The 14053-nt window shown below is 39.3% G+C and overlaps 1 pseudogene; it reads right to left on the bottom strand.

The window, feature by feature from the left end:
- Positions 1–10453: 10453 nt before the first annotated feature.
- Positions 10454–11360, bottom strand: LOC134496186 (craniofacial development protein 2-like; annotated as a pseudogene).
- Between the last annotated feature and the right edge of the window lie 2693 nt (positions 11361–14053).

A 14053-nucleotide genomic window follows, 5' to 3' on the forward strand; every position in this document is an offset into this window, starting at 1 on the left:
TTCTTCTCTTATTCTTAGATCTTCCTGCTGAATACATTGTACCGTTTTCTACCAGTTCTTCTTCACAGCAGTCAAATAGGTCCTACTTCTTTTCACTTCTTTACACCTATACATACTTGAAAGTCTGGAAGGCTCAGGTAATATTTGGGGAACAGTACAAAGGTAAAGCCAGTATGAAAGAACAACATTGCCCTAGTACTAATAATATCCTGTACCTTCTTAGAGAGTCCTGCCTTAAAAGTGTGAATAATCGCATTAACCCTGACTGTTAGCCCCAAAGGATCTCTTCTGGAGCAGCTTTCAAATAAAAGCAGTAAGAAAGTCTAAGGCCCTAGACATCCTCATTCTTAAAAACATGATATATAAAAGAATGGGAAGAGAGGAGGAGAAAAGTAGCCACAGGTCAAATTTTCATTTTGTATCTTGATCACCTGGGACAAAAACAAATTTCAACGTGTGAATGACACACAGAGCCAGAAGCTAACCATTTAAGTCTAGTATGTTTTACAAGCACAGCTTTGGTGATCAGATTATGATTAGCATCTTGTAAACCCAGAATATTATGTTAAAGACACATGTTTGTACTTTCAAACATTTAGTATTGCTATGCTGGGACTGTACAAACAGTTTAGAAGTACTGTCTGATTAAGTAGAAGCAGCTGTATTTGATTCAGTGATGTTATTATTTAAAAAGAGCAAGATAGCAATATATATCTTGGGATATATTTCATTTCAGTCTGTATGTTATAAAATGTAATAATTTTATGTCATCATTTGGGTCCATTAAAAAAAACTAAGTTACATTTCTTAAATATTTTCTTTTCCTTCCTCAGATATGCAAGGTATACACATATCTGATTTCTCCATCCAGAGCTTACACTGGAAATGTGAGAAGCAGATGTACAAGTTCCTTAAGTATCCGCATCTGCTGTTTTTCTGTAACCTCCATTCCTATTCTGAAACAAAAATGTATAGGATGAAATTGTTGCCTTAGGGCAGCTGCATTTGAAAAGGTAGCAAGATTTAGCGTGTGGTCTCAAAACTTCATTAATATGGGTGATTTTGTCAGGTTGATGGTACAACTGAATAATAACAAATGAAGGCAAAAGTATGTTTGTTACTCAGATGATCTCAAAGGGACTTGCTTGAGTATTTTCTGTTCACACCACTAAAACATGGAATGTTTCCTTCAATTGCATGATGCAACAAATGTGCCTCCTGTGTAGTAACATTAATTTACAACAACACCAGAACCAATTTAATTGAACACAGCCCTATGAGTCTTTAGGGACTAAGCCTTCCCTAAATGAATGGCTCATTCTTACAGCTATAAAGCAAATGCTAAATCCCACCAGGAGGATATAAATGCTTCTATTTTGTTGTTTGCTTTGTTTGTTCTAAACTATGCTGTCATTAAGGAAATGTTTACATCCTGTTGCTATTGCACATTCTTCCTCAATCTTTGTACATAAAATCTTAGGATCAAGTAAGTTTTGTTTCATCAAAAAGCTATTTGCTTTCAAAGGGGATGAATTATTTGTTATTGCTAGTAATGGGTTTGGAAAACATTTCACATTTGCCTTTTAAACAATAAATGAATAGGTATGGTCCATGTTTAGGGACAAAAATACTTGGTCATGCATTTTAATTGCATCTATTCATTAACTGAAATTTAGCTTTCACTCATTAATTGAAGGTTTGTTAAAGGCAAATGCATAATCTATCAACTTGTGATATAGCCATACATTTTTAGGAGAGGCTATGAGGAGATTTGATGAGCAAACAATCAGGAATTGGTGAGAGACTTCTCTTCCATAAAGTGAAACAATTCAGTATTTTGCCACAATGAAACAATATGATATTCCAGTGATAAAGAATTTCATAAACATGTTTGTGCAGAAAAGTATTTCCTAATACATGTCAAAAATGTTTAAGAAATAAAGTCTTTTATTTACTTTTTAATGTAGCATTTTAGCTTTTTGCTGATTATATGATATACATTTTGGAAACAGTCCAATCAAAGGAGAACAAAAGGATAAAAAAAGGAAAAAGCTTTAAAGGGGTGGGGGGTAGGGATACTTTTATTCTACAATTGTTTGTGAAAATGCATAAAGGGGTGAGGAGAAAACATTAAAAATCCATGTGTACTAAAGATATCTGAAACCTGGAAAAACCTGTCAAAGCTGATGGAGATGTTGAGTGTATATAATGCCTAAAGATTAAGCGTTAACAAATATTTTATTCCGTTACCCTTTTCTGTATATGTTTTAAGCGATATGTAGAACCTCTTCTGATGTTACCTTTAGGCATAGATATTGTAACTAGCGATGGAGGAACTAGATCAGGTATTGGGGAGCGATTTGGCATCAGTTAAAACTTTTGCCATTATCAAATTGTGAAAAAGAGCCATGCTGCATGAGCTTCATTATTTTGAATACCTGGAGAAAGCATGCTGGACAACTTTTTTGTTCACCCATTTACCACTTTTTAAGTTGCCTCTCTTGCAGTTCAGATGTGTTTTTGTATTAGAACTGATTCAGCAATGAGTCTGAAATAAAGTTTAAAAGGTGATTTGCAGTCAGATATTTCACATGTAGTCAGGACATAGTTTTTTCAAATAGATAGCCAGTGGTGGCACAGGCAGCTGGCAAAGAGTTCCAAAGTTTCAAAGTGCATTGAAAATTACCGTGCAGAACAACGGCATGATTTGTAATTGCTGTGATTTTTCTCTCTCTCTCTCTAACTCACTCATTCACTCTTGCCTCTTATTCTTTTTAAAATATAGAATATCCAAAGAGAAGAATTTTTAGGATTAGTCGCTAGAACAGAGCTCTGTATCTCAGTACAATATATAACTGATGATTCATTTCATTTTCCTGTATGATTTCTTTCTGCAATTTTATATATATGTTTAGCAGCATGGGAGTAACTACTAAGGAAAGGGCAGAACAGATAGCTTACAGAAGTACCTCCTGAAACTGACCTATCAGCTATAGAACCTGTCCTCTAAATCCAGTTCACCTATGTAATCCAGAATTATACCATGGTTTCTTTAGTAAAGATCTGTCAGAAGGTCTAGGAGAATTATTCCTCTTGCCCATTTGTCAGTAGAAATCATCCACCAGGTCATCTAATGCTTATTCTGTCTAAAACCTAAATGTAGTTTTTGTATGTTATTATCACTTATAATTTCATTTATTCACATTCATTTTAATTAAGGTACTCTATTTTCAATTATTATGCTATGAAGATTAATATTAAATTGCATGTTTTATACAGTATATTATCTTGATAACTCTGCAGTTTATTAATTTTATTTATTAAATAAATTTATGTGGCCACCCAGCTTACTCACGATGACTTGGGCAGCTTACAGAAACAAAACCCACTACACCCCCACCCCCTTGGCGACAACAATACATTCAAACAATCCACTTGATGGGCTCTGTATCAATCTGGGATTCCTAGGCCCACTGGCAAAATCATGTCTTCAGGGGCTTTCAGAAGGGTATTACGGTGGGGGCCAGTCTCATCTCTGTGAGGATGTTCCACAGGGATCGTGATAACTTTGCAGTCCTGAAAAGTGGCTTAAAATGGTTAAGTATATTGTAAATTTAAAAAAAAAACCTACCATGCTACCAAATACAGTTGAATGGATGTGTGCTTTGATTTAGTTCAGGATGATAAAGCAGATCAAATGAATGACTTCTTTCCATAAGATATAGAAACTCAAAAAAAATTCCCTTCTCACCCATATGGGTGGCATGTGTCTTCCTCAACCTCGGGTCCTCTACCAGAGGCCTGGAAGTTTGAGGGTTCTGCGCAGTATCTTAGCTGTTCCTAGCACTGCACTCTTCTGGACAGAGAGCTCTGACGTTGTTCCTGGGATCTGTTGGAGCCACTGTCCCAGCTTGGGGGTCACAGCCCCAAGTGCCTCTACCACCACTGGGACCACTTTGGCCTTCACTTTCCACATCCCCTCTAGTTCCTCTTCAGGCCCTGGTACTTCTCCAGCTTCTCCTACTCCTCCTTCCTGATGTTGCTGTCACTTGGCACTGCTACATCTATCACCACCGCTGTCTTCTGGTCCTTGTCTATTACCACGATGTCCGGTTGTTTGGCCAGTACCTGCCTGTCAGTCTGGATCTGGAAGTCCCACAGGATCTTAGCCCAGTCATCCTCCACGACCTTCTGTGGAATCTCCCATCTGGACTTGGGAGGGTCTAGTCCATACACTGTGCAGATGTTCCTGTATACAATGCCAGCTACTTGGTTGTGCTGTTCAGTGTTTGCTGTTTCCGCCTGCATCTTACACCCTGCCACTATGTGTTGGACTGTCTCTGAGGCCTCTCTGCACAGTCTGCACCTTGGGTCCTGTCTAGTGTGGTAGACCCCTGCTTCTATGGATCTGGTGCTTAGTGCCTGTTCTTGTGCTGCTATGATCGATGCCTCAGTGCTATCTTTTAGTCCAGCCCTTTCCAGCCACTGGTAGGATTTCAGTGAGTGTCAGCCACCTCAGCTATCTGTCGATGGTACATCCCATGCAGGGTCTTGTTTTGCCATGACACTTCCTCTGCTTGATCTTCCTTCCATGTCTGCTGCTGCTGCCTCAGGCATTGTCTCAACAGCCAGTCTCATCGCTGTGAGGATGTTCCACAGGAATCTTGATAACTTTGCAGTCCTGAAAATTGGCTGTGAAATGGTTAAGTAAATTGTTAGCATGGTAGGTTTATTTTTAAAATTTACAAATACAGTTGAATAGATGTGTGCTTTGATTTAGTTCAGGATGATAAAGCAGATCAAATGAATGACTTCTTTCCATAAGATATAGAAACTCAAATTACACACACACACACACATGTGTGTGTGTGTATAAAACCTGAAATCAGTCAGTCAGTCAGTCTGTCTGTCTGTCTGTCTGTCTGTCTGTCTGTCTGTTTATCTATCTAATTTAGACTCATCATGATGGCTTGAATTTTTGCTTGCTTGTTTTTCCAAATTACAAGCTGTATCAGTTATAGCTTTTAAATACTTGCTTTAGACACTTGTTTCAAACTAAGAACAGTTTACATTTATACAGTATACTAAATGATTCAGTTCAATTTTAATGCTTATCAGTAGGGCGAAGATTTCTATGACCTAAAAATGTTAGAAATATGCAATTATTTATGACCTTAAAACTGTTTAAATATGACCAATTAAACCAAAAATATAACTTTTAATATAAAAATATGGCTTTACAATTTTTTTGAAATCAGCACCCAATTTTTAAAAATCTGTGCTTACACACAGACACACACACAGACAAATTAAAGGGTTATTCTTCTTCACTTCCAGTGCAGAAGTGCTAGTATTGAAGGAATCAAATGAACATTTTGAGAGTAAAATGGTCATCCCTGGATCAGTTTTCATTAACAGCAGAATTGCATTGGATGACCACGTGCATCTTGAGGTTATCAAACTCAAAACTCCTTCTTTTGTCCCCCAGTATGTTCTTGTATCTGGAGAAACTCCGACATCACAAGAGGTTATCGGAACAAATTTGAAAAAACCAAACCCACCTGGAGAAAATTCTGGCTCGAAGTCTTCAAATTTTGCTTTGAGTCCGTTTAGAACATTACTTATTTTGTAAAGTGTTGAATAACCCAGATTAGATATCAGCACTCTTTGCAGTTTATCACTAATTTTTTCAGCCACTTTCCCCTTTGCATGCTTTAAATCACTCAGTTTGTTTTACAATATTCAGTGCATCACTAAGTTCCTGTCCTGTTTAGTTGATAGACCCTGAATTAATTAATAACAATTCTTTATTAAGCTAATTTTACCTCAGTGGAATATCTAATAATAATTAACAGAAATTTATTATTTAAATTTTTGAAACAGAATTCAGTATGGAATTCTGAATAGGAAAAGAATGGATTCTACGTACAAGGTAATTAACTCTGAGGAAAACTGATTCTTAAAATTAAGGTATAAACAAAGAAAGTCATAGGCAACAGACAGAATACAATTGAGTAAATGGATTGTTTGCACTGTGCTATTTTACCAGTCGGTTGAAGATTGTAGAAGCCTTTGACTCTGAGGGAGCAGAATTAACACAGAAGCTGAGGTAGAGGAATCTGGTGATCTGAGTATTTAACAAGATGAATCGATGGTAGAATTGGAGAATTGAGACAGACTAAGGTGAGGTGGTGACAGTGGCTTTTTGAAGGAATCAAAGGTAAGTATACGATGAAAGGTATAGATATAATTACAACAGGGCTGAATTCAGGAGCTGACAGTTGAATGATGACGTCAGAGGCTGACAGTTGAAGCCCCCCTGCCAAAGTGTTCTAAGGCAGAGAAACAGCAGTGACTGCTGCAGTAATTAAGTCCTTAAGGAAATGCGGAATTAGGAGCCAAGACAATTGGAGAGGCAGGAAGAATGACAGGCTCTACAGGAAGATCGGTGTCATGAGTACTGATGGTGAGCAGGAGGGGGCCCCTATCCAGGGGGGAAAACGCATGCATAGTACTGAGGAGTTAAGCAGCCATTCAAAGAGACACAAATCAGACCTGCCTTAACTTTTGGGGTTTATCTGTCTGGGTTTTTCCCACGCTTCTTCAGTTTGTTAGGATTTTCTGTCTAATGTAGCAGTAATAAAACACTAGAGATCTATTCCTTGTCTCAGCGTGGTTCCTGACTGTTAGGACATCAATCCTAACAAACTCCCTACTCCCACTGAAAGAAGGAGGAACAAAAAAAAAAAAAGGAAGACATTTGGAAAAATGTCTTCAGAAAACCAGGAAATTTGGCAAGCCATCCAACAAGTGGCAGCACCATTGCAACAACATCAACAACAAGTAGATCTCCAGATCAACACATTACAAGCAGCCATGCTACAGCAGTTACAACAACCAGCTCCGATTAACCCACAACCGGTGCCAGCAGCAGCAGCAGCTCTGCCAATAGTCTTGAAATCCCAGGGCAGTCTACCAGAGAAGTTTGGAGGAGAAGCAGGACAGTTGAGAACCTTTCTCACACAGTGCACAATGTTTTTCGACAGCAGACCGGCAGAGTTTCCCACAGACAGAACCAGAGTCACCTTCATTTTAAGTCTGCTAAAGGGCCCAGCAGCCAAATGGGCTATTCCCATGGTGGAGAACAACGACCCGATTCTCAACGACTACCAGAATTTTCTGGCAGGGTTCCGAGCACACTGACGACTCGATCAGAGAGGTCACTGCCAGCTGGGAAATTCGGAACCTCAAGCAAGGCAACAAGAGAGAGGGAATCTACATTGCTGATTTCAAGCTGTTAGCAGGAGATTTGGACTGGAATGAGAGTGCCTTGAAAGACCAATTCAAACAGGGGCTGGATGAAGAAATTAAAAATGAATTAGTGCGCCAGGGAACACCAGCTACCCTAGAAGGTTTATGTCAACTGTCTGTGATCATAGACACCAGGCTAGAAGAGCTCAGACAGGGTATTTGATGAACCTGCAGTTGAAGAAGAAGCTCTCTCTCAAAAAGGAGACGTTGCCTGTTCTCAGTGAATGTAAATTTTGCTAAATAACTCTTGTGTTTCACGATGTCACAATGTTGTTGAATATTAAAACACGTTTGGGCTGATACCTTAACGTCACACAATTTACAGAACAAAATATCACCATTGCTACTGAAAATCTGCAGCTCTCATGTGACTCCACCACCTTGAACAGACACACACCTGAGTTGGAGAGCAAATGAGAAAAAGAAAAAAAAGATCCAAATTCTCACCTTTTTTTCAGGCCTGGTCAAGGGAGAAGTCTTTTCCCTTTCCCTCCCTCCCTCACACACACCCCTGAGTTGGGGAGCAAATAAGAAAAGAAAACAAAACAGGCAAATTCTTACCTTTTTTTTTCAGGCCTGGTCAGGGGAGAAGCCTTTGTTCCCACCTCTCTGTCTCTCTCTTTCTTTCTCTCTCTCTCTCTCTCTCACACACGCACACACATACACCTCCCTGAGTTGGGGAGCGAATGAGAAAAAGGGAAAAAACAGACAAATTCTCACTTTCTTTGCAGGCTCGAACCTGCTAGCTTATCAGGACGGTTGCAAATGACCAAAATATGACCAAAATAGGATGTTTGTTACAAAATTAAGCAGAAATTTGACATAACACCTTTAAAAAGTCAAAATGTGACTTTTCAGGCAAAATAAAAAGCATCTAATTCTGACCAGATTCTCTAAAACATCTTTTAACTTACTTATAAATTCAAATAAATGTTCCAGAAAAAATACGACATGTCATAGAAATCCTCGCCCTATTTATCAGAAACTTGAACGAAGTAAATCACAACTACACATGCCTATTTGTGTTGCTTACTGTTTTATTATGTATTTTATCCTCCATTATTGTTTATTCGTTTAGTCGCTTCCGACTCTTCGTGATTTCATGGACCAGCCCACGCCAGAGCTTCCTGTCGGTCGTCAACACCCCCAGCTCCCCCAGGGACGAGTCCGTCACCTCTAGAATATCATCCATCCACCTTGCCCTTGGTCGGCCCCTCTTCCTTTTGCCCTCCACTCTCCCTAGCATCAGCATCCTCTCCAGGGTGTCCTGTCTTCTCATGATGTGGCCAAAGTATTTCAGTTTTGCCTTTAATATCATTCCCTCAAGTGAGCAGTCTGGCTTGATTTCCTGGAGGATGGACTGGTTTGATCTTCTTGCAGTCCAAGGCACTCTCAGAATTTTCCTCCAACACCACAGTTCAAAAGCATCAATCTTCCTTCTCTCAGCCTTCCTTATGGTCCAGCTCTCGCAGCCATATGTTACTATGGGGAACACCATTGCTTTAACTATGCGCACCTTTGTTGTCAGTGTGATGTCTCTGCTCTTAACTACTTTATCGAGATTTGTCATTGCTCATCTCCTAAGGATTAAGCATCTTCTGATTTCCTGACTGCAGTCAGCATCTGCAGTAATCTTTGCACCTAGGAATACAAAGTCTTCCACTGCTTCTACATTTTCTTCCTCTATTTGCCAGTTACCAATCAAGCTGGTTGCCATAATCTTGGTTTTTTTGAGGTTTAGCTGCAAGCCAGCTTTTGCACTTTCTTCTTTCACCTTCATCATAAGGCTCCTCAGTTCCTCTTCGCTTTCAGCCATCAAAGTGGTATCATCTGCATATCTGAGATTAATGTTTCTTCCAGCGATTTTAACTCCAGCCTTGGATTCCTCAAGCCCAGCATGTCGCATGATGTGTTCTGCATACAAGTTGAATAGGTAGGGTGAGAGTATACAGCCCTGCCGTACTCCTTTCCCAATCTTAAACCAGTCCATTGTTCTGTGGTCTGGTCTTACTGTTGCTACTTGGTCGTTATACAGATTCTTCAGGAGGCAGACAAGATGACTTGGTATCCCCATACCACTAAGAACTTGCCACAATTTGTTATGGTCCACAAAGTCAAAGGCTTTAGAATAGTCAATAAAACAGAAATAGATGTTTTCTTGAAACTCCCTGGCTTTTTCCATTATCCAGCGGATATTGGCAACTTGGTCCCTAGTTCCTCTGCCTTTTCTAAACCCAGCTTGTACATCTGGCAATTCTTGCTCCATGAACTGCTGAAGTCTACCTTGCAGGATCTTGAGCATTACCTTACTGGCATGCGAAATGAGTGCCACTGTTTGATAGTTTGAACATTCTTTAGTGTTCCCCTTTTTTGGTATGGGGATATAAGTTGATTTTTTCCAATCTGATGGCCATTCTTGTGTTTTCCAAATTTGCTGGCATATAGCATGCATTACCTTGACAGCATCATCTTGCAAGATTTTGAACAGTTCAGCTGGGATGCCGTCGTCTCCTGCTGCCTTGTTATTAGCAATGCTTCTTCAGGCCCACTCAACCTCACTCTTCAGGATGTCTGGCTATAGCTCACTGACCACACCGTCAAAGCTATCCTCGATATTGTTATCCTTCCTATACAGGTCTTCTGTATATTCTTGCCATCTTTTCTTGATCTCTTCTTCTTCTGTTAGGTCCTTGCCATCTTTGTTTTTGATCATACCCATTTTGGCCTGGAATTTACCTCCGATGTTTCTAATTTTCTGGAAGACGTCTCTTGTCCTTCCTATTCTATTGTCTTCTTCCACTTCCGCGCATTGCTTGTTTAAAAATAATTCCTGATCTCTTCTGGCTAACCTCTGGAATTTTGCATTTAATTGGGCATATCTCCCCCTATCACTGTTGCCTTTTGCTTTCCTTCTTTCTTGGGCTACTTCTAGTGTCTCAGCAGACAGCCATTTTGCCTTTTTGGTTTTCTCTTTCTTCGGGATGTATTTTGTTGCCGCCTCCTGAACAACGTTGCGAACCTCTGTCCAGAGTTCTTCCGGGACCCTATCTACTAAGTCCAGTCCCTTAAATCGATTCTTCACCTCCACTGCATATTCCTTAGGAATATTAGTGAGCTCATATCTAGCTGATCTGTGGGTCTTCCCTAATCTCTTGAGTCTGATCCTAAATTGTGGAGTAAGAACTACAGTCAGCTCCAGGTCTTGTTTTTACCGACTGTATGGATGTCCGCCACCTTTGGCTGCAAAGGATGTAGTCAATCTGATTTCGGTGTTGTCCATCTGGTGAAGTCCATGTATAAAGCCGTCTCTTAGGTTGTTGGAAGAGAGTGTTTGTTATGCAGAGTGAGTTGTCTTGGCAAAATTCTATCAGCCTATGTCCTGCTTCGTTTTGTTCTCCCAGGCCATGCTTACCTGTAATTCGAGGTGTCATTTGACTGCCCACCTTAGCATTCCAGTCTCCCGTGATGAAAATAACATCTCTTTTAGGCGTGTTGTCCAGTAGGTGCTGCAGATCCTCATAGAACTGCTCTACTTCAGCTTCTTCAGCATCTGTGGTTGGGGCGTATATTTGGATCACTGTGATGTTAGATGGCTTGCCCTGAATTCAAATTGAGATCATTCTATCGTTTTTTGGGTTGTATCCAAGCACTGCTTTAGCCACTTGACTATTAATTATGAAGGCTACTCCATTTCTTCTGTGGTCCTCTTGTCCGCAGTAGTAGATCTGGTGGTCATTTGATGTGAAGTGGCCCATTGCAGTCCATTTCAGTTCACTGACGCCCAAAATGTCTATCTTTAATCTTGACATCTCACCAATAACCACATCCAATTTGCCCTGGCTCATAGATCTTACATTCCAGGTTCCGATGGTGTGTTGATCCTTAGAACATCGGATTCGCCGTTCACCACCAGCACCGTCGGCCGCTAGCCGTCCTTTCGGCTTTGAGCTAGCTGCGTCATCACGTCTGGGGCTAGTTGAACTCATCCTCTGTTCCTCCCCAGTAGCATTTTGACCATCTTCCGACCTGGGGGTCTCATCTTCCGATGGTATACCAACATATCTCTGGTTGTACTGATCCATTTAGTTTTCACGGCAAGAATACTGGGGTGGGTTGCCATTACCTTCCCCAGGGATCGCATTTAGTCTGACCTCTCTGTCATGACCTTCCCATCTTGGGTGGCCCTTCACGGTTTAGCTCATGGCATCATTGAGGTGCTGAAGCTCCAGCACCACGACAAGGTAACGATCCTTTGCTGAAGTTTATCCTCCATGCTGCGAAGTAATTTCTTTTCTGTGAGAATACTTCTTTACATGAACCAAGCACCATATTACATTAGTCTATATGCTAAATTGTTTATTCATCTGGCATTTTGATTTACAGTATTTTTATATTGTCTATTAATTATTCTGTACATTCTGTTACATTTTTAAGATGAAATGCCAAAGTTTACTTCTATACCACTGTGTAATATATAAATCCTAAGAGTGTTTCTCTCATAGATTTATTTTTAAAATGTGCATGAATGGAAAAGAATACATTTTACATGAAATTTGGGAGAAGTTGAAAGAGAGGAATTGATTTCAAAATAATCTAGATTCTCATCTTGGATAGATTTTTTATAAAGTTTTATTTAGGGTACATTAGGTATTAGCTACTTTTGTCAAAAGTATTAGTAGTCTTCATTAAGGAAATAGTTCCCACACATGTTTCTTCATGGGATCCCATACTTAAGAATTCTAGAAAAGAATTCTTAGGTTCACAGGTGAGCAAACTTACTATCTACTGATCATTCTGAATTATAGGCAGTTGTTAGCCTGGCCCTATAGCATCACTGTAGCATTGGAAAGAATACCAGATCTACTTTGACTGTTATATAAGCACAGGTTTCTCAGGGAGAGGAAGAGAGAAAAGAAATCTTTCACACAACATATAATCTAGCTCAGTTTTATAAGGTTTTTTTTAATACCTTCCTGTGCTGTTTACATGTTTAACAAAATTGTTGGAGTGAGGGGTGGGTAGTCTGTTTATAACTCTGTGTCTATATCTGTTGAAGAAATTGGGGAAAAAAAGTAGGACAGAAACTATTTTATTTAGCCTTCTCATCCATCTTGCCTGATAGCAAGTCTGTTGTAACAATTGCACAAACCTTTTTATAACTGTAGGTAGTTGTTCATTTATTAATGTAAACACCATGTGCCTTGGATGTGTGATCCCTAAAAATAAACCAGCAGAAGTAAAAATAGATTTCTGGGACTTTTTGAAATGCTGCTTAATCAGAACCAGCTGCAAGCTGTCTAGAAAATCTAAGTTAGATGAGCCAGATGGCTTTCTTTTTTGCTTTAGACATGGGTGACTTCAACTTCAATAATATATTCTACCAGTCAAACTGTTTTGATAAACATATTTGTTTTAGAGTAGACACTTTTAATGATGAAGCTAGTAAAAATGTTAATTTATTGTAATGTTTGCTTTAAGGATATGTCTAAGGAGGTACAAGCATACCTCATTTTATTGCGCTTCATTTTATTGCACTTCACACATACTGCGTTTTTTTACAAGACCCTTCACCAGCCAAAAGATTACAACTTGCTGAAGGCTCAGATGATGATTAGCATTTTTTAGCAATAAAGTATTTTTAATTAAGGTATGTACATTGTATTTTTTAGACATAATGTTATTTCACACTTGATAGGCTACAGTAGAGTATAAACATAACTTTTATATGCACTGGGAAACCAAAAAATTCATGTGGCTTGCTTTATTGCAATATTTGCTTTATTGCGTTAGTCTGGAACTGAACCTGCAGCATTTCTGAGGTATGCCTGTATTTAGCTTAGGATGATATTCATAAAGGCAAACTGTGTGGACCTAATTCCAAAGTCAACAAGCAAACCTGTAGTTAAGTTGGTTTCAACAGAATTATGGATATTGTTACTGGTAAAAGCTGGTCTTGTATCTTTTCGCAGAGAAGTGTTATGTCTACCTTTGACGAATTCTCTGATGAGGTGTATTTGATATCTCTTATCCCAGTAAGTTGCATGGAAGAGTTTGAAGAAACCTCTTCTCCGCAAAAGGGCACAACTTGACATAATTTACTGGAATACAACCCTTCTCTGGGTCCAAGAAAGGAGCAGCAACTGAGGTTGCTGGAGCAAAAACATAGCAAGTGTGTCATGTTAAGAGCTGGTAGGATCAGAACTTTTCTGGCAAAGTAATTAGACAACTTTTGGATGAAGATGCCATGTTGCATATATGTATCTATCCTCTGACTTTCCTCAGTGTTTCTTGCAACCAAGATTCTTCCTGAGTATCTTATGAACCCCTTTTTTTGAATCCAGATCCATGTACTAGGATTCTAGGACTTATGATGTCCTATTGTTCATAGGTCCTTGGATTCAACTTCAGTCACCAAATTAAGAAAGCTGTGGATATGAACTCCATTATCTGCTACACGCTACTAATCTCAGATTTTTAGCCACTTTCTCTTCACCTTTTATCTGTCTTAAATTAGCCATGCCAATTACTTAAAGGTGATATATTACAATTATGGCTATAAAACAGGACAGCAAGTAATATTCACAAGTTTTTTTCAAACTTGTTCTGACATCTGACTGTAGGAGTGTGTGGAAGTCATTGAATTGTTTTGAGGATCAGGCTTAGCTCTGTATGCAGTACCATTAGCCCAGCCCAATAGCTGTTGGGTTGGCTTCCGACATACAGTATATAATTTTGAGATAAA

This window comes from Candoia aspera, chromosome 4 (genome assembly GCF_035149785.1).
Source record: "Candoia aspera isolate rCanAsp1 chromosome 4, rCanAsp1.hap2, whole genome shotgun sequence".
Lineage (NCBI taxonomy): Eukaryota > Metazoa > Chordata > Lepidosauria > Squamata > Boidae > Candoia > Candoia aspera.